Genomic DNA, 13,906 nt, shown 5'->3' with positions numbered 1-13,906 from the left:
GGTAGTATTGACATTTTGACAATATTTATTCTTCCAATCCATGAGCACGGAATGTTTTTCCATTTCTTCATATGTTCTTCAATTACCTTCATAAGCTTTCTATAGTTTTCAGCATACAGATCTTTTACATCTTTGGTTAGATTTATTCCTAGGTATTTTATGCTTCTTGGTGCAATTATGAATGGGATCAGTTTCTTTATTTGTCTTTATGTTGCTTCATTATTAGTGTATAAGAATGCAACTGATTTGTGTACATTGATTTTGTATCCTGCAACTTTGCTAAATTCATGTATCAGTTCTAGCAGACTTCTGGTGGAGTCTATCGGACTTTCCATGTATAATATCATGTCATCTGCAAAAGGTGAAAGCGATTCTGGCTTCTTTTACTTCAGATCATGCTTTTTGATATTCACTTGTGTTGTTTCATGTATTAGTAATGTATTCTTCATTTTTATTGCTGAGTTGTATTTCATTGTATGGTATATCCCAACTTGTTTCTCTATTAACCAATTGAGGGGCATTTGGGCTATTTTTAGATTATGGATATAGGTACTGTAAACATGCACATATAGGTTTTTGTAGGAACACATGTCTTCATTTTTCTTAGGTAAATATCTAACAGTGTGATTGTTGGGTTTTATGATAAGTGTATGCTAAGCTTTAAAAACAAAACAAAACAAAACAAAACAAACACAACAAAACAAAAAAACCTTCCAAATGTTTTCCAAAGTGGCTGAACCATGTCATATTCCCAACAGCAATGTATGGGAGTTCCAGTTATTCTTCATCCTTGCCAAACTCTGATTATGTCATTTTAAAAAAATTTTAGCCATTCTAATAAGGATGTAGTGACATCTCATTGTGTGCTTAATTTGCACTTCCCTAAATACTGGTGATGTTGAACATCCTTCCATGTGCTTAATTTCCATACATATGGTAAAGTGTTACAACTTTTGCTTATTTTTCAATGCTGTTCATTATTATTGCGTTTGAGGTTCTTTATGAATTCTAGGTACAAGTTGTTTGAGATAGGGGCACCTGGGTGGCTTGGTCGGTAGAGCGTCCGACTTCAGCTCAGGTCATGATCTCACTCTCCGTGAGTTCGAGCCCCGCAATGGGCTCTGTGCTGACAGCTTAGAGCCTGGAGCCTGTTTCAGATTCTGTGTCTCCCTCTCTCCCTGCCCCTCCTCCACTCATGCTCTGTCTCTGTCTCTCTCTCTCTCTCTGTCAAAAATAAACATTAAAAATTAAACAAAAAAGAAGTTGTTTGAGATATGTGCTCTACAAATACTCCCCAATTTGTGGATTGTTATTTGATTTTCATAGCAGTGTATACCAAAGAGCAGGATGTTTTTTAGCTGGAATATTTTACGACAATTGTAAGATTACAGAAATGTGAAAAAAGTACATAGTTCTCATATACTTCCTTTCCCTACCCCTGCACAGTTATTCCTATTTTAATATCTTGCATTCATGTTGTATATTTGCAATAATTAATCAACAAATATTGACACATTAAATCTACAATTTCTACTTAACACTAGGATTCTTTATTTGTGTTATACAATTATATGGATTTTGACAAATGTCATGTATCTACCAATACAGTATCATGTAGAAACGTTTTACTATTCTAAACAAACCCCGTGCCCACTTATTCATTCGTCTCCACCTTCTCTTGAATCCCTGACAATCATAATATTTTTTCCTGTCTAAACTTCTATTTTCCAGAATGTCAAATACTTGGATTCATCCAGTATGTGGCTTTTTCAGACTGGCGTCTTTGACTAGGCAAAATACGTTTAAGGTTCCTCCATGTCTTTTTGTAGCTCACTCCTTCTTATCACTGACTAATACTTCATTTATGGATGTGTAATAAGTTGTTCATACATTTATCGATTGAAAGACATCTTGGTTGCTTACATATTTTGGCAATTATGAAAAAAAGTTACTAGAAGCATTTGTATGCAGATTTTCATGTGTACCTAAGTTTCAACTCATTTGATTAAATACTAATATTGGGATTGCTGGATCATTTGGTAAGCTTATGTTTGGCTTCGTAAAAACTGCCAGACTGTCTTCCAAATTTGGGTGTACCATTTTGTATTCCCGACAGCAATGAATGAGATTTACTGTTGCTCCACATCCTTGCCAGCATTTAATGGTGTTGGTGTTTTGGATTTTAGATATTCTGATAAGTGTGTAGTGGCATCTCATTATTATTTCAATTTGCAGTTTCTTAATGATAAAGGATGTTGACCACCTTCTGGGTGATGCGTCTGTTTAAATCCTTTGACATTTTGTAATTAGGTTGTTTGCATTTTAATTAAGTTTATTTTCAGTTTGTGTATTTTAATACTAATCATTTATCAGATATGTGATTCACATTTTCCCTCCAGTGTATGGCTTGTCTTTTCATTCTCTTAATGATATATATCACAGAACAGAAGTTTGTAATTGTATTTCAGACCAACGTATCAATTTTGTGTTTTGTTAATCATGCTTTTGCTGTTATATCTAAAATGTCATTGAAAAATTCATGGTCACATAAGTTGTCTCTTGTGTTGTCTACTATAAGTTGCATAGTTTTGGGTTTTACATTTAGGTCTATGTTGTAATTCGAGTTAATTTTGTGAAAGGTGTAAAGTCTATGTCTTGATTTATTTCTTAGCATGTAGATGTCCAATTGTTCCTGTACTATTTGGTAAAAACACTTTTCTCTGGATATTTTCTTTCTTCATTTACTAATCTTTGCTCCTTTGTCAATAATCAATGGACTGTATTCATATGGATCTATTTTGTGGCCTTCTGCTGTGTGCCATGGATGTATTTGTCTATTCTTTCGTCAATGCCATACTGTATAATCACAGTAGTTTTACCATAAGTCTTGAAATTGAGTAGTGCCAGTATTCCAACTTTTTTTAGTATTATGTTGAGATTATGTGTCTTTTGCTTTTCAATATAAATTTGAGAGTCAGTTTCCATCAATGGATCCATCAGTGGATGAATTGATAATAAAATTTAGTCTGCCTGTACATTAGAATATTATTCAGCCATAGGAAAATAATAAAATACTAACACATGCTAAAACATGCATGAACATTGAAAGCATTATGTTAAATGAAACAAGCTAGACCCAAAAAGCCTGTTATGATTCCATTTTGATTTTTTAATGTTTATTTATTTTTGAGAAAGAGATACAGAGAGAGAGAGAGAGAGAGAGAGCATGAGCAGGGTAGGGGCAGAGAGAGAGAGAGAAAGGGAGACACAGAATCTGAAACTGGCTCCAGGCCCTGAGCTGTCAGCAGAGAGCCCAATGCAGGGCTTGAACTCATGAACTGTGAGATCATGACCTGAGCCAAAGTTGGATTCAACCGACTGAGCCACCCAGGTGCCCCATCCATTTTGAATTCTATAGTAGGTTAACCCATAGGGACAGAAAGGAAATAAGTGATTACTAAAGACTGTCAGGACATGGCAGTGGGGAGTGGCTGATTACTGGATATTGGGATTCCATTTTTAGATGATAAAAAGTTGTGGAATGAGATGATGGTATAGTTACGCAACATTGTGAATCTATTAAAAATTCATTGACTTGTATATTTTAAAATAGAATACTTTTTCATGGAGTAAGAGAGTTTTTTAGAAGTCTGAATGCAGAAGGCTTACAAGATGGTGGAGTAAGAGGATCCAAAGCTTACTTCATCCCATGGATACAACTAGATGATATAACATCAGTGTAAATGACCTGAAGACTGGCAGAATAAACTCTACAACTAAAGGTAGAAAAGATACCACATAAAAGAAGGTAGGGAAGGCAGAGTCATGTTTTGTGAGCTAAACAGACCATAGCCATATGTGGTCAAGAGGGTGAGAAGAGTGCAGTGAAGGGTGAGAAACAGACTGTCATACCTGAGAGCCCTCAAAGAAAAGATGAATCGCCATAATATCTGGTTTTGAAGGTGAAAGGGAGCAAATCTCATGAGTTCTTTTACAAGTAAGACCTAATGTCTGGAATTTTAAAAATCAGCAGGCTCTGTTTGGTGGCAGGAGGTGGGGGTGGGGAGAGAGCCAGAAGACTTTAAAGAGACAACATAAAAACAACCAGCTGAGATACACCATGGAAAGAACAGCTTGAAAAACACCTGGGACATATGAGAGGAGAGTGATTACTCATCTCAAAGCATGTCTCCAAGAGGCAGGGATCACACGCAGACCCCCCCCCCCCCCAGGAACAAAGGACCTGGAACACACCATTTCTATCCCCCATCCCTTGGCACAAAATACACTGCCACCTGCAGGAACCAACATGGCACCAACACTCACTACCTAACTTGCTTACACCAGCCCTGCCCCACCCACATAAGTGGATCCATCCATTCCACTTAGGTTTGTCTCAGTCCCAGTGCTGCAGGTCCCTACCCCGAGAAGACCTGGGCAAACCATGTCAATCTCATGTCACATATCCCATGCATTTCATAGGGCCTCAGTTATGGTGGCAATTGCAGGTCTCATTTACAAGCAAACAGGCACAAACTTTATTAAAACATACTGCACCTGGCTGTATCCTATCCACAACAAAGACAGCCTCTGCAGTAAACTAGACTGAAGTAAAGAGTGGCTAGGACTCAACACCAAGGCACACAAAACACAAAGGAGGCACTCCCTGGAATGTCACATCCCAGAGAATGGACATTACAGGACCTCTTCATATATATATTTTTTTTTTAATTAAAATTTTAATTAGTTAGTATACAATGCACTACTGGTTTCAGAAGTAGAATTCAGTGATTCATCACTTACATACAACACCCAGCTCATCACAACCAGTGCCCTCCTTAATACCCATCACCCATCAAGCCCATCTCCCCCCAACCTCCTTCTATCAACCTTGTTTGTTCTCTATCATTGAGTCTTTTATGGTTTGTTTCCCTTTCTTATCTTTCCCCACTTCCCATATTCCTCTGTTTTTTTCTTAAATTCCACATATGAGTGAAGTCATATGATATTTGTCTTTCTCTGATTGACATATTTCACTTACCATAATACATTCTACCTCCATCCACGTCATTGCAAATGGCAAGTTTCATTCTTTTTGATGGCTAAGTAATACCACATATTCTTTATCCATTCATCAGTCGATGGACATTTGGGCTCTCTCCATAGTTTGACTATTGTTGATAATGATGCTATAAAATTGGGGTGCATGTACCCTTTTAAATAAGTAGTTTTGCATCCTTTGGGTAAATACCTAATAGTTTTATTGTTGGGTTGTATAGTAGTTTTAATTTTAGTTTCTTGAGGAACCTCCATATGGTTCTCCAGAGGGGTTACACCAGTTTGCATTCCCACCAACAGTACAAAAGTCTTCCACTTTTCCTGCAACCTCACCAACACCTGTTGTTTCCTCAGTTGTTAATTTTAGCCATTCTGACAGATGTGATGTGGTATCTCATCATGGTTTTTGTTTGTATTTCCCTGATGAGTGATGTTGAGCATCTTATCATGTCTCTGTTAAATATCTGGATGTCTTCTTTGGATGTTTATTCACTTCCTCTGCCCATCTCTTAACTGGGTTGTTTACTTTATGGGTGTTGAGTTTGGTAAGTTCTTTATACATTTTAGATACTAACCTTTTGTCAAATATGTCCTTTGCAAGTATCTTCTCCCATTCTGTAGGCTGCCTTTTAGTTTTGATTATTTCCTTCACTGTGCAGAGGCTTTTTATCTTGATGAAATCCCAATGATTCATACTTGCTTTTTTTTTTTTTTTTTAAGAAGCTGCTCTGGCCAAGGTCAAAGATGTTGGTGCCTGTGTTCTCCTCTAGAATTTTGATCTTTTCCTGTCTCATATTTAGGTCTTTCACACATTTTCAATTTTCTTTAGTGTATGGTGTTAGAAAGTGGTCCAGTTCCATTATTCTGCGTGTTGACATCCACTTTTCCCAACACCATTTGTTGAAGGCACTGTCTTTTTTCCATTGGATATTCTTTCCTGCTTTGTCAAAGATGAGTTGACCATATAATTGTGGGTCTATTTCTGGGTTTCTTCTCAAAATGTTCCAAAAAAAAGAGATGGAGGGAAAGCTTACAAACTCATCCTATGAAGCAAACATTACCTTGATTCTATAACCAAAGATCCCAAAGATCTCCTTTTTAAAATAATTACAGACAAAATATCCCTGATGAATCCGGATGCAAAAATTCTCAACTAGATACTAGGAAATAGAATTAAGCAGTACATCAAAAGAATTATTCACCACCATCAAATGGGATTTATTCCTGTGCTGCAGGGCTGGTACATTATTTGCAAATCAACCAACATGATACACCAAATTAATAAAAGTAAGGATAAAAACCAGGTCATCCTGTCAATAGATGCAGTAGAAGCATTTGACAAAGTACAGTATCCATTAATTATAAAACCCTAACAAAGAAAGGATAGAAGGAACATACATCAACATCATAAAGACCATATACAAAAGTCCCATGGCTAATATCATCATCAATGGGAAAAAACCGAGACCTGTTCCCCTGCAGTTAGGAACAAGATAAGGATGCCCACTCTCACCATTAGTATTTAACACAGTACGGTAAGTCGTAGCCTCAGCAATTATATAACAAAAAGAAATAAATGGCATCCAAATTGGCAAGGAACAAGTCAAACTTTCAGTATTTGCAGATGACAAGATACTCTATGTAGAAAACCTGAAAAAACACCAAAGAACTTCTAGACCTGAATATATGATTTCAGAAAAGTCACAGTATATAAAATCAATATGCAGAAATTTGTTGCATTTCAATACACCAATAATGAACCAGCAGAGAAAGAAATCAAGGAATCAATCCCATTTACATTTACACCCCAAACAATAAGATACCTAGGAATAAACCTAAGTAAAGAGCTAAAATATCTGTACTCTGAAAACTGTACAAGAAATTGAAGGATACATAACAAGATGGCAAAACATTCCATGCTCATGGATCTGAAGAAAAAACATTGTTAAAATGTCTATACTACCCAAAGCAATGTACACATTTAATCTAATCATTATTAAGATACCACCAACATTCTTCCCTGAGCTAGAACAAACAATCCTAAAAATTTGTATGGAATCACAAAAGACCCCCATAGCTAAAGCAATTTTGAAAAAGAAAAACAAAAGTGGAGGCATCACGATTCCAGATTTCAAACTGTATTACAGAGCTGTAGCCATCAAGACAGTGTGGTACTGTCACAAACACAGACACACAGATCAATGGAACATAATAGGGCCTCTTATTCATAATGTCATTACCATCAGTAGCTGGATATGTAGCTGACTTTCCTAACACACAGAAACAGACACAGAGATTTAGACAAAATGAGGATACAGAGGAATGCATCCCAAATGAAATAACAGGAAAAAAAACACAGAAAGAAACCTAAGTGAAACTAATATAAGGAATATACTGGATAGAGAATTTAAAGTAATGATTAGAAAGATACTCACTGGGCTTGAGAAAACAGTAGAAGGCTTCATTAATACCCTTAACAAAGAGATTAAGAAAAACCAATCAGAGATGAAGAATACAATAATGAAATTAAAAATACACTTAATGGAATAAATAGTCTAGATGAAGCAGAGGAATGAATTAATGACCTGGAACACAGTAATTAAATTAGTCAAGCTGAGCAAATGAGAGGAAAATAATTATGCAAAATTAGAATGGATTTGGTAACTCAGTGATTCCATCAAGCATAATAACATTTGCATTACAGGAAGAAGAAGAAGAAGAAGAAGAAGAAGAAGAAGAAGAGAGGGGAGGAGGGGGAAGGGAGAAGGGGAGAGGGGGGAGGAGGAGGAGGATGGGGAGGAGAAGAAGAGAGGAAATGGGGCGTAAAATTTATTTGAAGAAATAATAGCTGAAAACACGCTGAATTTAGGGCAGGAAACAGATACCTACATCCAGGAAACACACAGAACCCCCAAAATCAACACAAGGAGACCCACGTTAAGACACATAGTAATTAAAACGGCAAAAATTAGATAAAGGAAAAATGTTATTTTTTATTTTTTTTTAAATTTTACTTTAATTTCAGTTAGTTAACATACAGTGTTATATTAGTTTTCAGTGCACAGTGATTCAACAATTCCAAACATCACCTGGTGCTTATCTTGAAGTGTGGTCCTTAAATCCCATTACCTATCAAACACACCCCCCCTCCCATCATACCCCCATCAACAGTAACCATCTGTTTTTTTCTCTGCAGTTAACAGGGTGTTTCTTGGTTTGTCTCTCTCACTACTTTTTCTTTTACCCTTTGCTGGATTGTTTTGTTCCTTAAATTCCACAAATGAATGAAATCATTAATGTATTTGTCTTTCTCTGAATGGCTTATTTTGCTTAGGATAATATTCTCTAGGTCTATCCATGTCATTGGAAATGGCAAGATTTCATTCTTTTATATGGCTTTGTCATGTTCCTATATCTATATCTATGTCTATCTATATATATATCATCTATATCTATATCTATATCATCTATGTCTATATCCATATCTCTATATATTACATCTTGCTTATCCATTTATCAATTGATGGAAACTGGGGCTGTTTCAAGATCTTGGCTATTGTAAATAATGGTGCTATAAATATTGGGTGCATGTATCCCTTTAAATTAGTATCTTTGTGTTCTCTGGGCAAATACCTAGCAGCGTAATTGCCAGATCATAGAATAGTTCTATTTTTGACTTTTTGAGGAAACTCCATAATGTTATTGACATTGACTGTAGAAGCGTGCATTACCACCACAGTGCAAGACAGTTCCCTTTTCTCCACATTCTCACCAAAATCTGTTGTTTCTTGTGTTGTTATTTTAAACATTCTGACAAGTTTGAGGTGATATCTCATTGTAGTTATGATTTGTATTTACCTTATGGTGATGATGAGCACCTTTTCATGTGTCTGTTGGCCATCTGTATGTCTTCTTTGGAAAAATATCTATTCGTATCTTCTGTCCATTTTTAATTAGATTACATTTAGGAGGAGTTGAGTTTTATAATTTCTTTATACATTTTGGATATTTATAGTATTTTGGATACTGACCCTATATCAGATATGTCATTTGCGAATGTCTATTTCCATTCCATAGGTTGCCTTTTAGTTTTGTTGATTGTTTCCTTCTCTGAGCAGAAACTTTTATTTTGATGTAATCCCAATAGTTTGTTTTTGCTTTTGTTTCCCTTGCCTGAGGAACACATCTAGAAAAAAGTTGGTATGGCCAATGTCGAAGCAATTACTGCTTATGTTCTCTTCTAGAATTTTTTAAGGTTTTAGGTTTCACATTCAGGTCTTTCATTGATTTTGAATTTATTTTTGTTCATGGTCTAAGAAAGTGGTCCAGTTTCTTTATTTTGCGTGTAGCTTCCCAGTTTTCCCAACACCTTGGTTGAAGAGACTACCTTTTTCCAATTTGATAGTCTTTCCTGCTTTGTCAAAGATTAATTGACCATATAAGTGTGGGTTTAATTCTGGGCTTTCTATCCTGTTCCATTGATCTATATGTCTATTTTTGTGTAAGTTCCTGACTCTCTTGATTACTACACCTTTGTCTTATAACTTGAAATCTTCCATTTTAATACCTCCATTTTTTTTCTCTTTCAAGGTGCTTTGGCTATTCAGGCCTTTTTGTGGTTTCATACATATTTTAGGATTGTTTGCTCTAGTTCTTTGAAAAACGTTATTGGTATTTTGACAGGGATTGCATTACATATGTATGTTGCTCTGGTTAGCATAAACATTTTAGCAATATTTTTTTCTTTCAATCCATGAGCATGGAATATATTTCCAAATCTTTATCTCTCCTCCAATTTCTATCATCTGTGTTTTATAGTTTTCCAAGTACAATCCCTTCACCTTTTTGGTTATGTTAATTCTTTGGTATCTTACTATTTTTGATGCAATTGTAAATAGGATTGTATTCTTAATTTTTATTTTTGCTGATTTATTATTAGTGTTTATAAATACAACAGATCCAAAAAGGGTTATTATCCAAAGTATATTTAAAGATTTATATAACCCAACACCCAAGAAACAAGAAATAAATTTAAAAATGGGGAGAAGAACAAACATTTCTCCAATGAAGACATACAGATGGACAACAGACACATGAAAAGATTCTCAACATCACTAATAATCAGGGCAATGCAAGTCAAAATTCAATGAGATATCACCTCACATCTGCTCCAATGTGTTATTCAAACCCAATGTTCACTTGTTGATTTTGTTTAGATAATCTGTCCCTTGATGTAAGTGGGGTGTTAAAATTACCTACTATTATTGTATTATTATTGATTAGTTACTTTATGTTTGTTATCACAGTTTTATGTATTAGGGTCTCCTATTTTGGATGCATAAATATTTATAATTGTTGTATTTTATTTTTGGATTGTCCCCTTTATTATTATATACTGTCTTTCTTTGTCTCTTGTTACAATCTTTGTTTTAAAGTTTATTTTGTCCAATATAAGTATTGTGACTCTGGCTTTCTTTTGACATCAACATGCATGATAGATGTTTTTCCATCACCTCACTTTCAATCTGCACGTATCTATAGGTCTAAAATTAGTCCTTTTTAGGCAGGTTATATATGGGTCTTGCTTTTTTATCCATTCTGTAACCCTATGTCTCTTGATTGGAGCTTTTAATCCATTTACATTACATTTTATTACTTCTTTTGTGGTTGTTTCTGAAGATTTTCTCTGATTCCTTCTTATTTTTCTTTTTTTTCAGGGTTTTCTGGTATTATTAACAGATATATTTGGATTTCTTTCTCATTATTCTTTGCATATGTAACAGTGGTTTTTGATATATGGATACCATTAGGTTTGTATATAACATCATCTGCATATAGCCATCTCTATTAAGTGGATGGTTGTTTAAGTTGAACCCATTGTTCATTGCTCTCCTCCCCATGTTTTAGGCATATGTTGTCATATTTTACATCCCTTTATTTTGTGAGTTCCTTTGACTGTTTTTTTTTTTTTTGCAGAAATGTTCATTTTTACTGGTTTTGTGTTTCTTACCTTTATATTGTCAGTTTTGATTTTTCCTTCCCTCTCAAATAATCCCCTTCAATATTTATTGCTTTTTTAGTGGTCATTAAATCTTTTAATTTTTGTTTGGGAAATACTTCATCTCTCTTTATCTTCTGAATGATAGCCTTGATGGATACAATAATCTTGGCTTCAGGTTTTTCCCACACAGCACTTTAAACATATCATGTTACTCCCTTCTGGCTTGGAAAGTTTCTTTTGAAAAAGCCCCTGATATGTTTATGGATTTTTACCTTGTATGCCACTGTCTTCTTTTGTTTTGCTGCTTTAATTTTTTTCTTTATCAACATATTTTGCCAATTTAATTATGATATATCTTGGTGTGCATCGACTTTTGTTAATTTTGCTGAAGGTTGTGCCTCCTGGATCTGGATATCTGCTTCTTTCCCCAGATTAGGAAAGTTTTTAGCTATTGTCTCTTCAAATAAATTTTCTACCCCTTTTCCTCTCTTCTTCTGAGACTCCTATGACATGAATGTTATTACATTTGATGAAGTCACTGAGTTCCCTAAATCTATTCTCATTTGCATAATTCCTTTTTCTCTCTTTTGTCCAGCTTGACTACTTTCCATTACTCTTTCTTCTAGGTCATTGTTTTGTTCCTCTGCTTCTTCCAGCTTGCTGTTAATTCATTCAAGTGTGTTACTAATCTTGTTTATTGCACCCTTCATGTCCTATTTTTTTCTTTTATTTCAGTGTTAAGGGTCTCACTGATGTCTTCCACACTTTTCTCAAAACCACTGAGTGTCCTTAAGATTATTGCTTTAAATACTCCATCAAGCATGTTACTTATTTCTGTTTCTCTTAGATCTCTGGCTGTGACCTTGTCCTGTTCTTTCATTTAGGACAAATTTCTCTGTCTTGTCATTTTGTCTAGGTCACTGTGCTTGTTTCTATGTGTTAGGAAAGTCAGCTACATCTCCTATTCTTGAGAGTAATAGCTTTAGGAAGAATAGGTCCTGTAGTGTTCTGCCATGTAATGTCCCCTGTTCCCCAGGGCCCAACACTTCCAGCAGTGTCTCCAATTTGTGCTGCATGAACTCTGCTGATTTGTGCTGGCTGCTTTATCTATCAGGCAATTCATCTGTAGAGGCTCTCTTTGCCTGTTGTGAGCAGTGTTTGGTCCCTGGCTTAAAAGTGACACCTTTTCACTAAGTGTGATGTGGTCTGCTTGTAAAATGAGGCCTGTCATCACTGACACTATAAACAAGGCTCTGCAAAACTCCAAGGTCAGGATATGTGGTGTGGGCAGGAGTTTGGGGCAGTCTTCTGAGGAAGGGGTCCAATGCACTGGGACTGTGGCAAACATGACTGGGAATGTGGGTCCACTGTAATGTGGGCCCTGGGGCTTGGTGTAAGCAAGTTTGGTAGTGAGTGCCAGCACTGTGCTTGTTCCCACAGGAGGCTATGTGTTTATATTGATGGGTGGGTGAAAGAAATGGCTATTGACAGTTTCTTTGTTCCCAAAGTCATCTCTCTGTGAATATTGTCCCTCTGAGTCATGCTCTGAAATGCTCTGAAAATAAGCAAATTACCTCCCCCTCCATGCCCCAGTGGCTTTCCAAATCACTATTTTCACACTGTATGTGCATAGGCTGTTTCCCTACCTTCTATCCCAGAACAGCACAATGCCATCCAGGCTCTATACCAGCCAAGCCCACTGACCTTTAGAAATTAAAAATTTATGCACCACTAGTTACCAGAGCTTGACACTCAGCCTTTCTCACCTTTCACACCAATTGCTATGATGAGTGGTTTCCAACCTATGCTCCCCTGTGTATTAGTTTGTCTCTTGCTCTTCATGATTGCAGTTCCCTACCCCCTACAGTGGCCATGATCCTCTTCTCTCCAAAACCACAACTGCACTCTTCCTGACTTTTTCATTGTGGCCTCCTCTACATTTAGTTGTGTTTGTTCCTCCAGTCTTTCAGTAAATTTCTGAAGTATTTAGGGTTATTTTATAGTTATCTAGTTAAATTCATGGGCAAGGCAAGCCTAAGGTCCTCTTACTCTATTGCCATCTTCTTCTGATCAAGGTGAAAGCAAAAAAAAAAAATAAATAAATAAATTAAAATCAGCAAGAGAAAGGAAGACAGCATACAAGGGAAACTCCATAAGGAAAATGATGGACTGTTCAGCAGAAACTTAGCAGGCCAGAAAATAGTGACAAGATATATTCAAAGTGCTGAAAGGAAAAAATCTATGGCCAAGAATATTCTATACAGCAAGGCTATTATTCATAGCAGAAAGAGAGATAAAATGTTTTCCGAACAAACAAAAACTAAAGAAACATATGACCACTAATCCAGCCCTATAAGACATATTAAAGGATAGTTTTTAAGTGGAAAGGAAAGACAAAAAATAAGAGTATGAAAAGTAAAAACACAAAAACAATAAAAATAAATATATCAGTAATAATATATCAGTCAAAGGATTCACAAAATAAAGAATATAAAATATGACATCATATACCTAAAATGTGGAAGGAAAAGGAGTAAAGAATACATTATTACTTAAATAACCATCAACTAGAAATAGACCGCTATACACCGAGGTATATAACTAACTATGCTAATCTAGAAACTTAATAGTTACCACAAATCAAAAATCAGTATTTGATATGCAAAGAATAAAGAGTAAGTAATTCAAGTATATCACTAAAGAAAAGTAGCAATCTGGTGGGAATTCAAACTGGTACAGCCACTCTGGAAAACAGTATGGGGATTCCTCAAAAATTAAAAATAGAACTACCTTATGACCCAGCAATTGCACTACTAGGTATTTATCCAAGGGATACAAGTATGCTGT

Source organism: Panthera uncia, chromosome X (assembly GCF_023721935.1).
Source record: "Panthera uncia isolate 11264 chromosome X, Puncia_PCG_1.0, whole genome shotgun sequence".
NCBI lineage: Eukaryota > Metazoa > Chordata > Mammalia > Carnivora > Felidae > Panthera > Panthera uncia.
Note: the sequence above shows the minus strand (reverse complement) of the source record.